The 12,149-nt window shown below is 45.1% G+C and overlaps 1 non-coding gene across 1 annotated transcript; it reads right to left on the bottom strand.

The window, feature by feature from the left end:
- Positions 1-241: 241 nt before the first annotated feature.
- On the bottom strand, positions 242-379 carry LOC119948419. Its single transcript, XR_005456815.1, has one exon. It is a non-coding gene; the product is annotated as a small nucleolar RNA SNORA7 (small nucleolar RNA).
- Between the last annotated feature and the right edge of the window lie 11,770 nt (positions 380-12,149).

Here is a 12,149-nt window from a genome sequence, read left to right on the forward strand (position 1 = left end):
TAAGCAGTGATAAGATTCTTGTCTCATGCAGTCGAGTCATTTGTGACCCATAGCGACACCACAGACGCATCTCTTCCAGAACGCCCTGTTCTCCATCTGCAATCGTTCTGGAGTGTATCCATAGAGTTTTCTTGATAAAAATACGGAAGTGATTTACCATTGCCGCCTTCCATGCAGTAAACTCGAGCCTCCACTCTCGACTTGCTCCTGGGCCGTTGCTGCCCAGCATGGGTGAGTTTTGACTTGTACCAGATTGCCTTCTACTCACTAGCCACTGCCCAAGCTAGGAATGGAATGGGTAGGCCTCTGCTTGACTCTCCCTCCCGTAGCTGGGACTGGTAGAGTGCTGGAAACTCTCCAGGTGAAACCCTGAGAGGGGACATAGGATTCTACCTGCTGGAAACTCTCCAGGTGCAACCCTGAGAGGGGGACATAGGATTCTACCCCCAAACATAATGACTTGTTCTTTGAGCATAAAGGGCACTGCCTCTCTCAGTTCATATGTGGCTTTGCTTACTTCATCCCAGGAAAAAATGCTTTATTCTTATATCTCAGAGGAGGAGGACAATCCTGCCTTCTTAACCTCATTGGCTTTATAGGGTTGTTTTTTGGTAAATGGAAATTGATAAAAAAAAAATAGAATACAGCATAGTAGTAGTATGCATCGTGGTCCCTAGATCAAAATAATTCACTTGCAATGATTTCCACAATTTACTCTTGCCACTTGCTAACCCTGCAATAAATCCAGGTTCCAGCTTGCAGAAAAGGTTCTAGAAAAGAAACAGATGTATTAGATGGAGAGGAGGGCCTATGTAATCAATGGCTGGAGAAAAGTTTGTTGGGTTTTTTTAATGGTATTCATTTAGCATTTACTATGTGCCAGGCACTGTTCTAAGTGCTAGGGTAGATATAAGCAGACCGGGTTGGACACAGTCCCTGCCCACTTAGGGCTCACAGTCTTATCCCCCATTTTACAGATGAGGTAACTGAGGCTCAGAGAAGTGAAGTGACTTGCCCAACGTCACATGGCAGACAAATGGTGGAGCCAGGATTAGAACCCAAGTCCTGACTCCCAGGCCTGTGCTCTATCCAGTAGGATATGCTGCTTCTCCATAGTTTGTTCTACTGTTCATTCAATCAATGGGATTTATTGAGTTCCTGCTGTGTGCCTAGCACTGTGAGGAGCACTTGACAGTGTTTGATAAAAAGAAGACATGACATAATCCCCTGCCCTCAAGGATTTTTAAATCTAATGGGAGAGACAGATTCAGAGACTATACCTACCACTGGAGCAGAAGGAAAAATACAGATACCCCTGGGAATATCAAGAGGGATGTGGGAAAGTAAATGAATAGATTGCATATACCAATGTCTACGTAAGTGCTAAGATTTCCCATCTAGTTCCAGTTCAGTTATCCACCCACCCCACCTCAGCCTTGCTTTGTTACCTTGTTCAGATCCCTTTGTGACCCTGTGTCGTATAAATGTTGTCCATATCGAGAGGGGATAATCACACTTGGGCAGAAGCACTGATCTCTACCCAAACCAAGCTGCATTTCTCTAAGGCCATGTATCCTGGAGAAAACCAAACTTAACTCTAGATGCCTGGGGTCTGAACGAAGATATCACAATGTTTCTTTCACCAGCCCCTGACTAAAGACATCCCATCTAGTAGCTTTATCAGACCCAGGAAGAAAATCACCATGGTCGCGGGGGCAAGGGGTGGGGGGAAGCCTCTGTCTCGACACATCCTTTTCATTGGCTTTCAGCTTGAGTCGCAGTGAGTCAAGCCAATTGACACATGTAGTGCAGTGCTTATCAGGGTATATTTTCAAACTTGTCTCTTCCCTTTCCTCCTGCTTCATAAAGCAGGTTTTATCTGATCTCTAGAAAGGAGAGCTGCTGAACTTCCCATTGGGATTTGGAACCAGGGCAGCTTTCCATTTTTTGTCTTACTGAGAGCATAATTTCACCTAGAACTGGTCTGTGGCCAGCAACCATTTAACTCTGCTTCCTGCCAGAAGGAAGTTACTAATCACGTTTACCTCTTGCTTATTTATCACGGCAGTAGTTTGAAAGCTGGCAGCTCATTTTGAAAAAGGAACATTTTATTGAGGATTATACCACCCAGAAAAGTGGCTGAACCAGTTCCCTATGGTATTTTACAGGCTCTCAGTGAAGGTCCTGATACTTAGGTGGCCCGTTACCTCGGGCAGCAGCTTTGCATGGAGTAGAGCCGTGGCCAGCTTCAGGTGGTACACGAGGTAAGCAACTGCTTCTGGTCACAGTGTCAGAAGGGGCAGTGGCCTCCACTCCTTACAGAGATGGCAGAGACACGGACTACAAGCTCTTCTGCCGCTCTCTAAGGTGGCGACAGCAGGGTTGTGCATCATGTGGGTTGGAAGTGATCTCTCAGCAGAGCAGAATTTGGGTGTGGTAATAATAACTGGTACTTGTTAAATGCGTAAGTGTGCTAGGCACTGTACTAAGCACTGGGATGGATACAAGACATGGGGTTGGACCCATCCCACATGGGGCTCAAAGTCTTAATCTCCAGTTTACAGATGAGGTAACTGAAGCCCAGAGAAGTTGTGACTTGTCCAAAGTCACACAGCAGACCTGTAGCAGAGCCGAGATTAGAACTCACAACCTTTTGGCTCCTAGGCCAACTATCCACTATGCCTTGCTGCTTCCCAGGGTGAGGTGTCCAGGGAGCTAGGTCGAGGGGCAGCGGCCAGGCTGGGGCAAGAATGGAGCACTGCTCTTGTGACAGACTTCCACAGCAGAAAGGGAGGGATCAGTAAATTTTTCCCTGCCCCAAGACAGCCAGATGTCTGAAACTGGTCTCAGTAGAGTTTTGCGGACCAACCCAGCCCTGAGACTGCAGCATCCAGGCTTGGCCTGCTTCCTTGCCAGACCAGAAATGGTCTTGAAATGGACCTTAAATGAAACCAGAAGGAGATCCCAATTTTCTCAGGGTACAAAGATGTGGTTAAATCAGAGAGCTGGAGTCACAACATCTCCAGTTTGGAAGGTTTGGGAAAGGATGTGGAATTTCTCGTGAGAAGCCACCAAGGATTTCGGATGTCTTGTTCCCAAGGTAGTTGTTTTGAAGTATCCTCATTATTAAGGTTTTTGTAACACTTGGGTCCTGCTAAGAGTTTCATGGTCATTTTATTTGCTACCATCCCCCCCACCCAAGGCCCCTGAGAGACAGGTTAGAGTTGTTACGCCTGTCTTGCAGAAGAACGACAAGGAGTTGCCCAAAGACATATAGGAAGAGAACTCCTTCCTCCCCGGCTCACCGCGAATCAAGTCTGCTCATTCAAGACACCTCAGGAAAAAGCTATGTGTGGGAGGTAAGACGGTTGGAACAGTACGCTTGATTTTCTGAAATGGGGACTGATTTAACTCCATAGGCAATGGTGTCAATCAATCGTATTTATTGAGCGCTTACTGTGTGCAGAGCACTGTACTAAGCGCTTAGCACTGTGTCAGGCAGCAAAATAGTTGGTGAAGGATTTCTGGATGAAGCTACATGCCAGCTGCCAAGTCCCCTCATTTCCCCATTTGTTGAGCAGTGAGGAAACCCTAGAACTAGTTCTGGCTGGACTCCCATCTTCCTGTTAGGAAGTACTGTGTGTGCCCAACTGAATAAGAAATGAAAATAAACAATCATTACTCAGTCCCTGTGTTTTCTGCTCAGTTTAGGTCCCCGCGGGCTTGGATAGCTCACCTTCCCAGGATACATCACCCTTCAGAAGCCCGGTCTTCAGACAGGAAGCCCACAGGAAGTTCAGAAGGATCACCTTTCCCCATGGCAATGCTTAATACCACCTGTCAGTACTGAAAAGTGCGTGGGGGGGGGAACAGGTGCCAGGGTGGAAGAACCCTTCCTGAACAGGGACTCCTCGGGTCAAAGGGATCATGTATCTCCAGGCACAGTGTTCTACAATCCCAGACTACATAGGTTTTATATATAGGTGCCTATTTTTCATCCTATGTACAAGCCAGGATGAAAGGACAGCAGGGAATTTTTTTCATGTTATTTGCTAAGTGCTCACTATGTGTCAAGCATTGTTCTAAACGCTGGGGAAGACACAAGGTAATAAGGTTGGACAGAGTCCCTGTCCTATTTGGGGCTCACAGTCTAAGTATTAATCAATCAATTGTATTTATTGAGTGCTTACTGTGCGGAGAGCACTGTACTAAATGCTTGGGAGAGTACTATATAACGGACCCATCCCCTGCCCACAATGAACTTAGTCTAGAGGGGGAAATAGACATTAATATAAAGATATAATATATATATCAGAGAAGCAGCTTCACTCAGTGGAAAGAGCCCGGGCTTGGGAGTCAGAGGTCATGGGTTCAAATCCCAGCTCTGCCACCTTTCTGCTGTGTGACCTTGGGCTAGTCACTTAACTTCTCTGAGCCTCAGTTACTTCATCTGCAAAATGGGGATTGAAACTGTGAGCCCCACGTGGGACAACCTCATCACCTTGTATCCCCCCCAGCACTTAGAACAGTGCTTTGCACATAGTAAGTGCTTAATAAATGCCATCATCATTATTATTATTAAAAAATAAATAAATGAATTACAGATAGGTACATAAGTGCTGTGGGGCTGAAGGTGGGGTGACAGGGAGCAAATCAGGGCAATGCAGAAGGGAGTGGGAGAAAAGGAAAAGAGGGCTTAGGGAAGGGCTCTTGGAGGAGATGTAATAATAATAATAACAATAATTGTGGTATTTGTTAAGCATTTACTATGTGCCAGGCACTATACTAAGCCCTGGGGTGGATACAAGCACCCCAGGTTAGACACAGTCCCTGTCCCACATGGAGCGCACAGTCTTAATCTCCATTTTACAGAGAAGATAACTGAGGCACAGAGAAGTGAAGTGACTTTCCCAAGGTTACACAGCAGACAAGTTCCACCATAAAAATTTGGGGCCCCAAATAGGCTTTTCTTTAGAAACATGATCCTCAAAAAGCATAGCTCTGTTGTGAAGATAGCTATTATGTACAGAGTGCCACAGCAATGTGCTGGGTGCTGGGTAGGGAGGGAAGGGAAGAGGGGATCATTTTAAAAGAGATAAAGGCATCATTGAGGCATTAAAGACAATGGTAAGAAAACCGATCACATTCATCATTTATAAAGAGGTGTCCAGCTCCTCTTTCATTAGTCTAACTAATTCACACTCTTTATGGTGACCATGATCCACTGAATGCCCAATTAATAATGATGGACTCTTCTGCCCAAAATCCTCACCAGCCAGGCAAACAATCCAAAGCAAAGAAGAGAAAACGGGTGCCAATTTGTTATCCTCTCAGCTGCTTTCTTCTAAATCCCCACTTTATGATCTTCATCTGCATTGATTGCTGAAGACAATGGCTCCCTTCTTTAGGGTTATGACAGCAGTCATTTTGGCTGCTTTCCCTGGATCCCAAGAAACAAAGGAGACTGGCAAGGGAAGGATCCAGATGCCCAATGTGCTCCCCATTGAAGAGTCAATGGGGTAAGGCCTCTGGGCATGGATGCATGGTAGTTCCTCTCTTTCGGTCCCAGAAAAGGGGTAGAGGTGAGCAGAGGAAGTGCAAAGAAACCAGATCATCCTTAAAATTCTCTGTCTCTCTGTCTCTGTCTGTCTCTCTCTCTCTCTCTTTCTCTCTCTCTCTCTCTCTCTCTCTCTCTCCTCTCTCTCTCATCCAGCCAGGGAGGAAGTGCCCTCCTCTAAGTGCTAAAGAGGCCTATTTAGAAAGTGTGTTTATTCATTCCTTCAGGCCATAAGGGATCATTTAGCAAAAGAATTCACCCCTTGTACAATGGAAGTAAATAACACTTCCAGGGCCATGCAGTAGTTGTGGTACCTTCCAAAGCATCTCTTTCACTGACAAGAGGCAACTAAACAGACAATTTGGAGCCTTTAATGTTGATCCAGGTTTATCCTCTGTCACTATAACTGAGTAGGCCTGCCAACATATGGGCTGTAATCTTTTGTGGAAGAGGGAGCAGGTGGGGAAAGGAAGAAGGTAACAGGTGGTGGTTAGAACAACAGTCTTTTCAGCCACATTCAGACACATGACTAGGACCTTACTGTCAGAGGGGTTATTTGTTTTACTGTCTCTCTCTCCCATGCTAAATTGTAAGCTCCTTGAGGGCAGGGACCATGTCTACTAACTCTACTGTCCTCTCCCAAGCACCAAGCATTAGTACATTGTTCTATACACTATTAGTAATAATAAAAATAATAATAATAATGGTATTTATTAAGCGCTTACTGTGTGCAAAGCACTGTTGTAAGCGCTGGGGGGATACAAGGTGATAATGGTATTTGTTAAGCGCTTACTGTGTGCAAAGCACTGTTGTAAGCGCTGGGGGGATACAAGGTGATCAGATTGTCCCACGTGGGGCTCACAGTCTTAGTCCCCATTTGACAGATGAGGGAACTGAGGCACAGAGAAGTGAAGTGACTTGTCCATGTAACACAGCTGACAAGTGGCAGAGCCGGAATTCGAACCTATGACCCATGACTCCCAAGCCCATTAATGATAATGACAATAATGGTATTTGTTAAGCACTTACTATGTGTCGAGCATTGTTCTAAACGCTGGCGTAGATACAACCTGATCATGTTAGAGAAGCAGCGTGGCTCAGTGGAAAGAGCATGGGCTTGGGAGTCAGAGGTCATGGGTTTGTATCCCGGCTCAGCCCACTTGTCAGCTGTGTGACCTTGGGCAAGCCACTTAACTTCTCTGCACCTCAGTTACCTCATCTGTAAAATGGGGATGAAGACTGTGAGCCCCACATGGGACAACCTGAACACCTTGTATCCCCCCAAGTGCTTAACAAATACCATCATTATTATTAGTATTATTATTATGTTGGACACAGTCCCTGTCCCACATGGGGCTCACAATCTTAATCCCCATTTTAACAATAATCATAATAATAATCATGATAATAATGATGGCATTTGTTAAGCACTTACTATGTGCAAAGCACTGTTCTAAGTGCTGGGGAGGTTATAAGGTGATCAGGTTGTCCCATGGGGGGCTCACAGTCTTAATCCCCATTTTACAGATGAGGTAACTGAGGCCCAGAGAAGGGAAGTGATTTGCCCAAGGTCACACAGAAGACAAGTGGCAGAGCCAGGATTAGAACCCATGGCCTTCTGACTCCCAGGTCTGTGCTCTATCCACTATGCCATGCTGCTTCTCACAGCTTGCTGTGCATTCAAATGTTGATTGATTGATGGTCTTTGAAAATTGATATACATCGGTACACACACACACACACACACACACACACACACTCTCTCTCTCTCTCTCTCTCTCTCTCTCTCTCTCTCTCTTTCTCTCTCTCTCTCTCTCTGAGGTGAAGGGAAAATTGCTACAGGAATGCACTGTAAAAACAGAGTAGTGGAGCAACCCAATAGCCTAATTGTTCCCAGGGGCCAAGTAAGGCTTTTGAAAGTAAAGAAACAGGGCATGCCCAGTTGTGCAACCTAAAATAATGACGAGTCCAACTGGTCCGGCATTCACTGTTTTGGATAGCTTTGCCTGCATCCTGGCATGGGGGTGTTCTGGGAAGTCTGGCATTAGGAAGATAAAAAGAAAAAAAAAGGCTCAGCAAATGAGGGCCCACTGTTGGTGCACATCCATGCCACTGGGGCCGTCTGCTGCCACTGCTAGCTAGGACGAAAAGAAAGCATGCACCACTGACTTTCTTCCCAAACAGTTGCCCCAGTGTCTGAGCCCTAATCTTGCCCCAGGTTTGTAATCTTCTGGTTACCCTTCTGGGATTAAAGGTAAATTGTTGTACCTCCTCTCCTAGTCGATTAGAGCTCAGAAGAGTGGAACCTGAGATAGGACAGTCTAGCTAAATGTTTCCATCCCTCCCACAGGACAGAGGAGAACAAAATCTGCTCTCCTCATTGGCATCTTTACCTCTTTAAAATTTTTCGTCCTGCTGGGTCATCTTCATCAGTTGTACTTGGAAGGATAGTGCTGGTAATTATCTCCTGAACGCAGGGTCAGTTTCCATGTTCAAACTGGATCGAAGAGGGAAAAAACACAAATACCATTGCGGGATTATAGTAGGTTTCAAGTGAGAAAAATAACCCAAAACACTCATATCCATTTGTACTGTGGACTGAATTGCTCTGCACACAGTAAGCACTTAATGAATACCATTGATTGATTTGTTAGTGTGGAAATCCAGTAGAGTTACCAAACATGATCCCTTGCCTTCAAAAAGTCTACAGTCTAGCAGAAATTGCTTCTAGCCGAGACCAACTAGCTAGAGATGTTAGTCTACCTGGTAACCAAGATGATGATGATGACAATAATAATAATTGTTAAGCACTTACTATGTACGAAGCACTGTTCTAAATATGGGAAGCAGATAGAAGACAATTAGGTTGGACATAGAGTCCCTGTCCCACATAGGGCTCATAGTCTAAGATTCCTGCTAAGGTGATTCCTGGGGAGACCCTAAACACTCAGGAGGCCTGAGCATAGATTAAGGAATGAGAGGCTTGCAGTTTCTACAGTAGAAAAGTGAATGATTTGCAAACACTTGGAGAATACAACATTTTCTAAATAGGCACAGTAGTTTGTGTGCCAAAGTGCTACCAGTGTGGTCTAGTAGAAGCAGCGTGGCCTAATGGCAAGAGAATAGGCCAGGGAGTTAGAGGACCTGGGTTCTCATGCCAGCTCCACTACTTGTCTGCTGTGTGGCCTTGAGCCAGTCACTTAACTTCTTTGGACCTCAGTTTCCTCATCTGTAAAATGGGGATTCAATTCCTGTTTTCCCTTCCACTTAGACTGTGAGCCCCAGGTGGGACAGTGACTGTGTCCAACTCGATTTACCTTGTACTTACCCCAGGGCTTAGTAGAGTGCTTGGCACAGAGTAAGTGCTTAATAAAAACCACAATTATCATTATGATCATCATCATTATTATAATCATCATCATCCAGTCTCCTTGCCAGCAATCCACCCTGTCAGTGTAGAAAGCCCCCTATTCTCCAGGGTTCTTGTGAATAACAGCCTCTGCTCCGCCAGCGTAGAAAATCCTGGGGATCATCTCCAAACGATAGTCCCATCTGGCTAAGGGGTGGCCCCTTTTCCAGACCCAGAGAACCTCCTCTGTGTGCTAACACTACTGACTCCTCCCCGTCCCACCCCACTGAGAGGGTGACATTAGAACTAACTGCTGTCTGGGAAACCCTTTCAGAGCCCCAGATGAAAGCTAAACTTAGGTAATGCCTGACCTTATCACTTTCATAACCACCATCGTTATTATTATTATTATTATTATTATTATTATTATTATTACGATTATTTCTAAAAGAGACTAGACCAGCCATCAAAAAGGAGACTCCACCAGTGAGACAAACTCACTTTGATGCCTGGGAACCAGGCAGGAGGCACAGTGGCAACTGGTGTGAAACCAATTATGTGTTGTATCCGTGCCAAATAATAGAGCTGTAAAAGAAGGGGAGTATCGAGAGACGCTGTCAAGATTCTCGGTTTTTCTGTTCTGAGAGTATGCTAGGGAATGGCTGGGTGTGGAGGCCAGAAAATTAAAAGATTGGAAGAATCAGCCTCCCCAACACAATTCTGGGCCTCTGCCTTGATCTAGGAATGGGAAGCCACTTCCAGGGGAAAGAGCTGTTCAGCCTCCTGCCTTTCTGTTAAAGAAGGGGCTAACCATAATTTCCCATCTCTCACACTTGAACTGCTCCTACTTCCATCCCTGTAGCCTGAACCCAAAGGTTCTAAATTCACTGTACTCTCCCTAGTGCTTAGTACAGTGCTCTGCACCCAATAACTGCTCAATAAATACCATCGATTGATTTATCCATCATACAACTCCTCATCGCTGAATTAGCTCAAGGCTATTAGAACTTGTTTAAGGACATTCATAGCTGACCCGAGACCCTAGTGGTTTTTTAATACCCTAATATGACAAGATCAGCTGAGCGGGGCAGTTACCCTTTAATGGAGTCAGAGGTCATGGGTTCAAATCCCTGCTCCACTGATTGTCAGCTGTGTGACTTTGGGCAAGTCACTTAACTTATCTGTGCCTCAGTTACCTCATCTGTAAAATGGGGATTAAAACTGTGAGCCCCCCACGGGACAAGCTGATCTCCTTTTAATCTCCCCAGTGCTTAGAACAGTGCTTTGCACATAGTAAGTGCTTAATAAATGCCGTCATTATTATTATTATTATTATTACTATTAATTAGCGCCTAACCTACAGAGACACAGGCGGGTAATCGTGACTACAGAACAAAGTGTGCTATCAGACCAGAGTAGCCGTGGAGTCCATTGCATGCTGTCATTTGTCCCAGAGCAAGAAATACTCTTTGCAACCCTGGGAACTCTAGTCGAAGGATGTCCCAGGATTCTTGAAGGTATTTCTCTTTTCCCAGTGATTCAATCAACTAATCAATCAATCATATTTCTTGAGCACTTGTGTGCAGAGTGCACACAGTACAACACAACAATATAATAGACACATCCCCTGCCCACGATGAACTTACAGATAGTGATTTCCTGCAGACTACTTGGGCTCTACTCTGATGGTCCTTTGCTTAGGTGAACACGGGTTCCTGCAGTGTCTTCCCTTACCAGAACCTCCTTGGCCTCCATCTGAAGGCAGGTGGTTGAGTTTTTTGTTTGTTTGTTTTTTAATGGTATTTGTTAAGCACTTTGTAGCAAACACTGTTCTAAGCACTGGGGCAGGTACAAGTTAATTAGGTTGAACACAGTCCCTGTTCCACAGGGGGCTCACAGTCTAAATAGGAGGGAGAACAGGAGAGCTGAGGCACAGAGAAGTTAAGTGACTTATCCAAGCACACAGCAAGCAACTGGCAGAGCCGGGATTAGAACCCAGGTTTTTCTGACTCCCAGGCTCGGGCTCTCTCCACTAGGCCATGTTGCTTCTCTATAATAGCAGTGGTAGAGCTTTTGAAACAGAAGCAGTGTGGTCCAATGGAAAGAGCACAGGCCTGAGACACAGGACATGTGAGTTTTAACCCCAGTTCTACCACTTTATAATTATGGTATACGTTAAGTGCTTACTATATGCCAAGCACTAAGCGCTGGGGTAGATTCAAAGTTGTCAGTTTGGACAGAGTCCCTGTCCCACACAGGGTTCACAGTCTAGGTAGGAGGGAGTAGGATTTTAACCCCATTTTACAGATGAGGAAACTGAGGCACAGAGAAGTTAAGTGATGTGCCCAAGGTCACATAGCAGACAAGTGGTGGACCTGGGATTAGAACTCAGGTCCTCAGACTCCCAAAACTGTGCTCTTTTTACTAGACCACACTGCTTCTCTAGGAAAATTAGGATGAACACCACTCCCAAACGATCATTTACGTAAACTCAGCCTTCTGCGAAATGAAGAATCAGCCCTGCTCCCTAGAAACACAGAACACACAGGCAGGAAATGTCGATTTTACAGTCCTCCTTTGTTCAAAGCAATATTCATTGACTCATATTTATTGAGCGCTTACTGTGTTCAGAGCACTGTACTAAGCGTTTGACCCCACAGCATGGCCTTGTGGATAGAGCCCGGGCCTGGGAGTCAGAAGGACCTTGGTTCTAATCCCAGCTCTACCACTTGTCTGCTGTATGATCTTGAGCAAGTCACTTCACTTCTCTGTGCCTCAGCTACCTCATCTGTAAAGTAGGGATTAAAATACTGTGAGCCCCATGTGGGCCATGGACCATGCCCAACCTGATTAGTTTGCATCTCCCCAGGCCTTAGTACAGTCCCTGGCACACAGTAAGCACTAAACAAGTACCATGAAAAAAAAGTATCTGGAGGGATGGGCATTGTAACATTTAAATCTGTTAGCTTTTATTCCCTTTTAATCTATTTTCTAACTTCTGTGATAGAAAACAATCTTCAATCAAGTATATAATAATAATAATAATGATAATAATAATAATGGCATTTATTAAGTGCTTACTATGTGCAAAGCACTGTTCTAAGCACAGGGGAGGTTAAAAGGTGATCAGGTTGTCCCATGGGGGGCTTACAGTCTTAATCCCCATTTTGCAGATGAGGTAACTGAGGCCCAGAGAAGTTAAGTGACTAGCCCAAAGTCACACAGCTGACAAGTGGCAGAGCT

The sequence above is a fragment of the Tachyglossus aculeatus genome, chromosome X4, assembly GCF_015852505.1.
Source record: "Tachyglossus aculeatus isolate mTacAcu1 chromosome X4, mTacAcu1.pri, whole genome shotgun sequence".
Taxonomy (NCBI): Eukaryota; Metazoa; Chordata; class Mammalia; order Monotremata; family Tachyglossidae; genus Tachyglossus; species Tachyglossus aculeatus.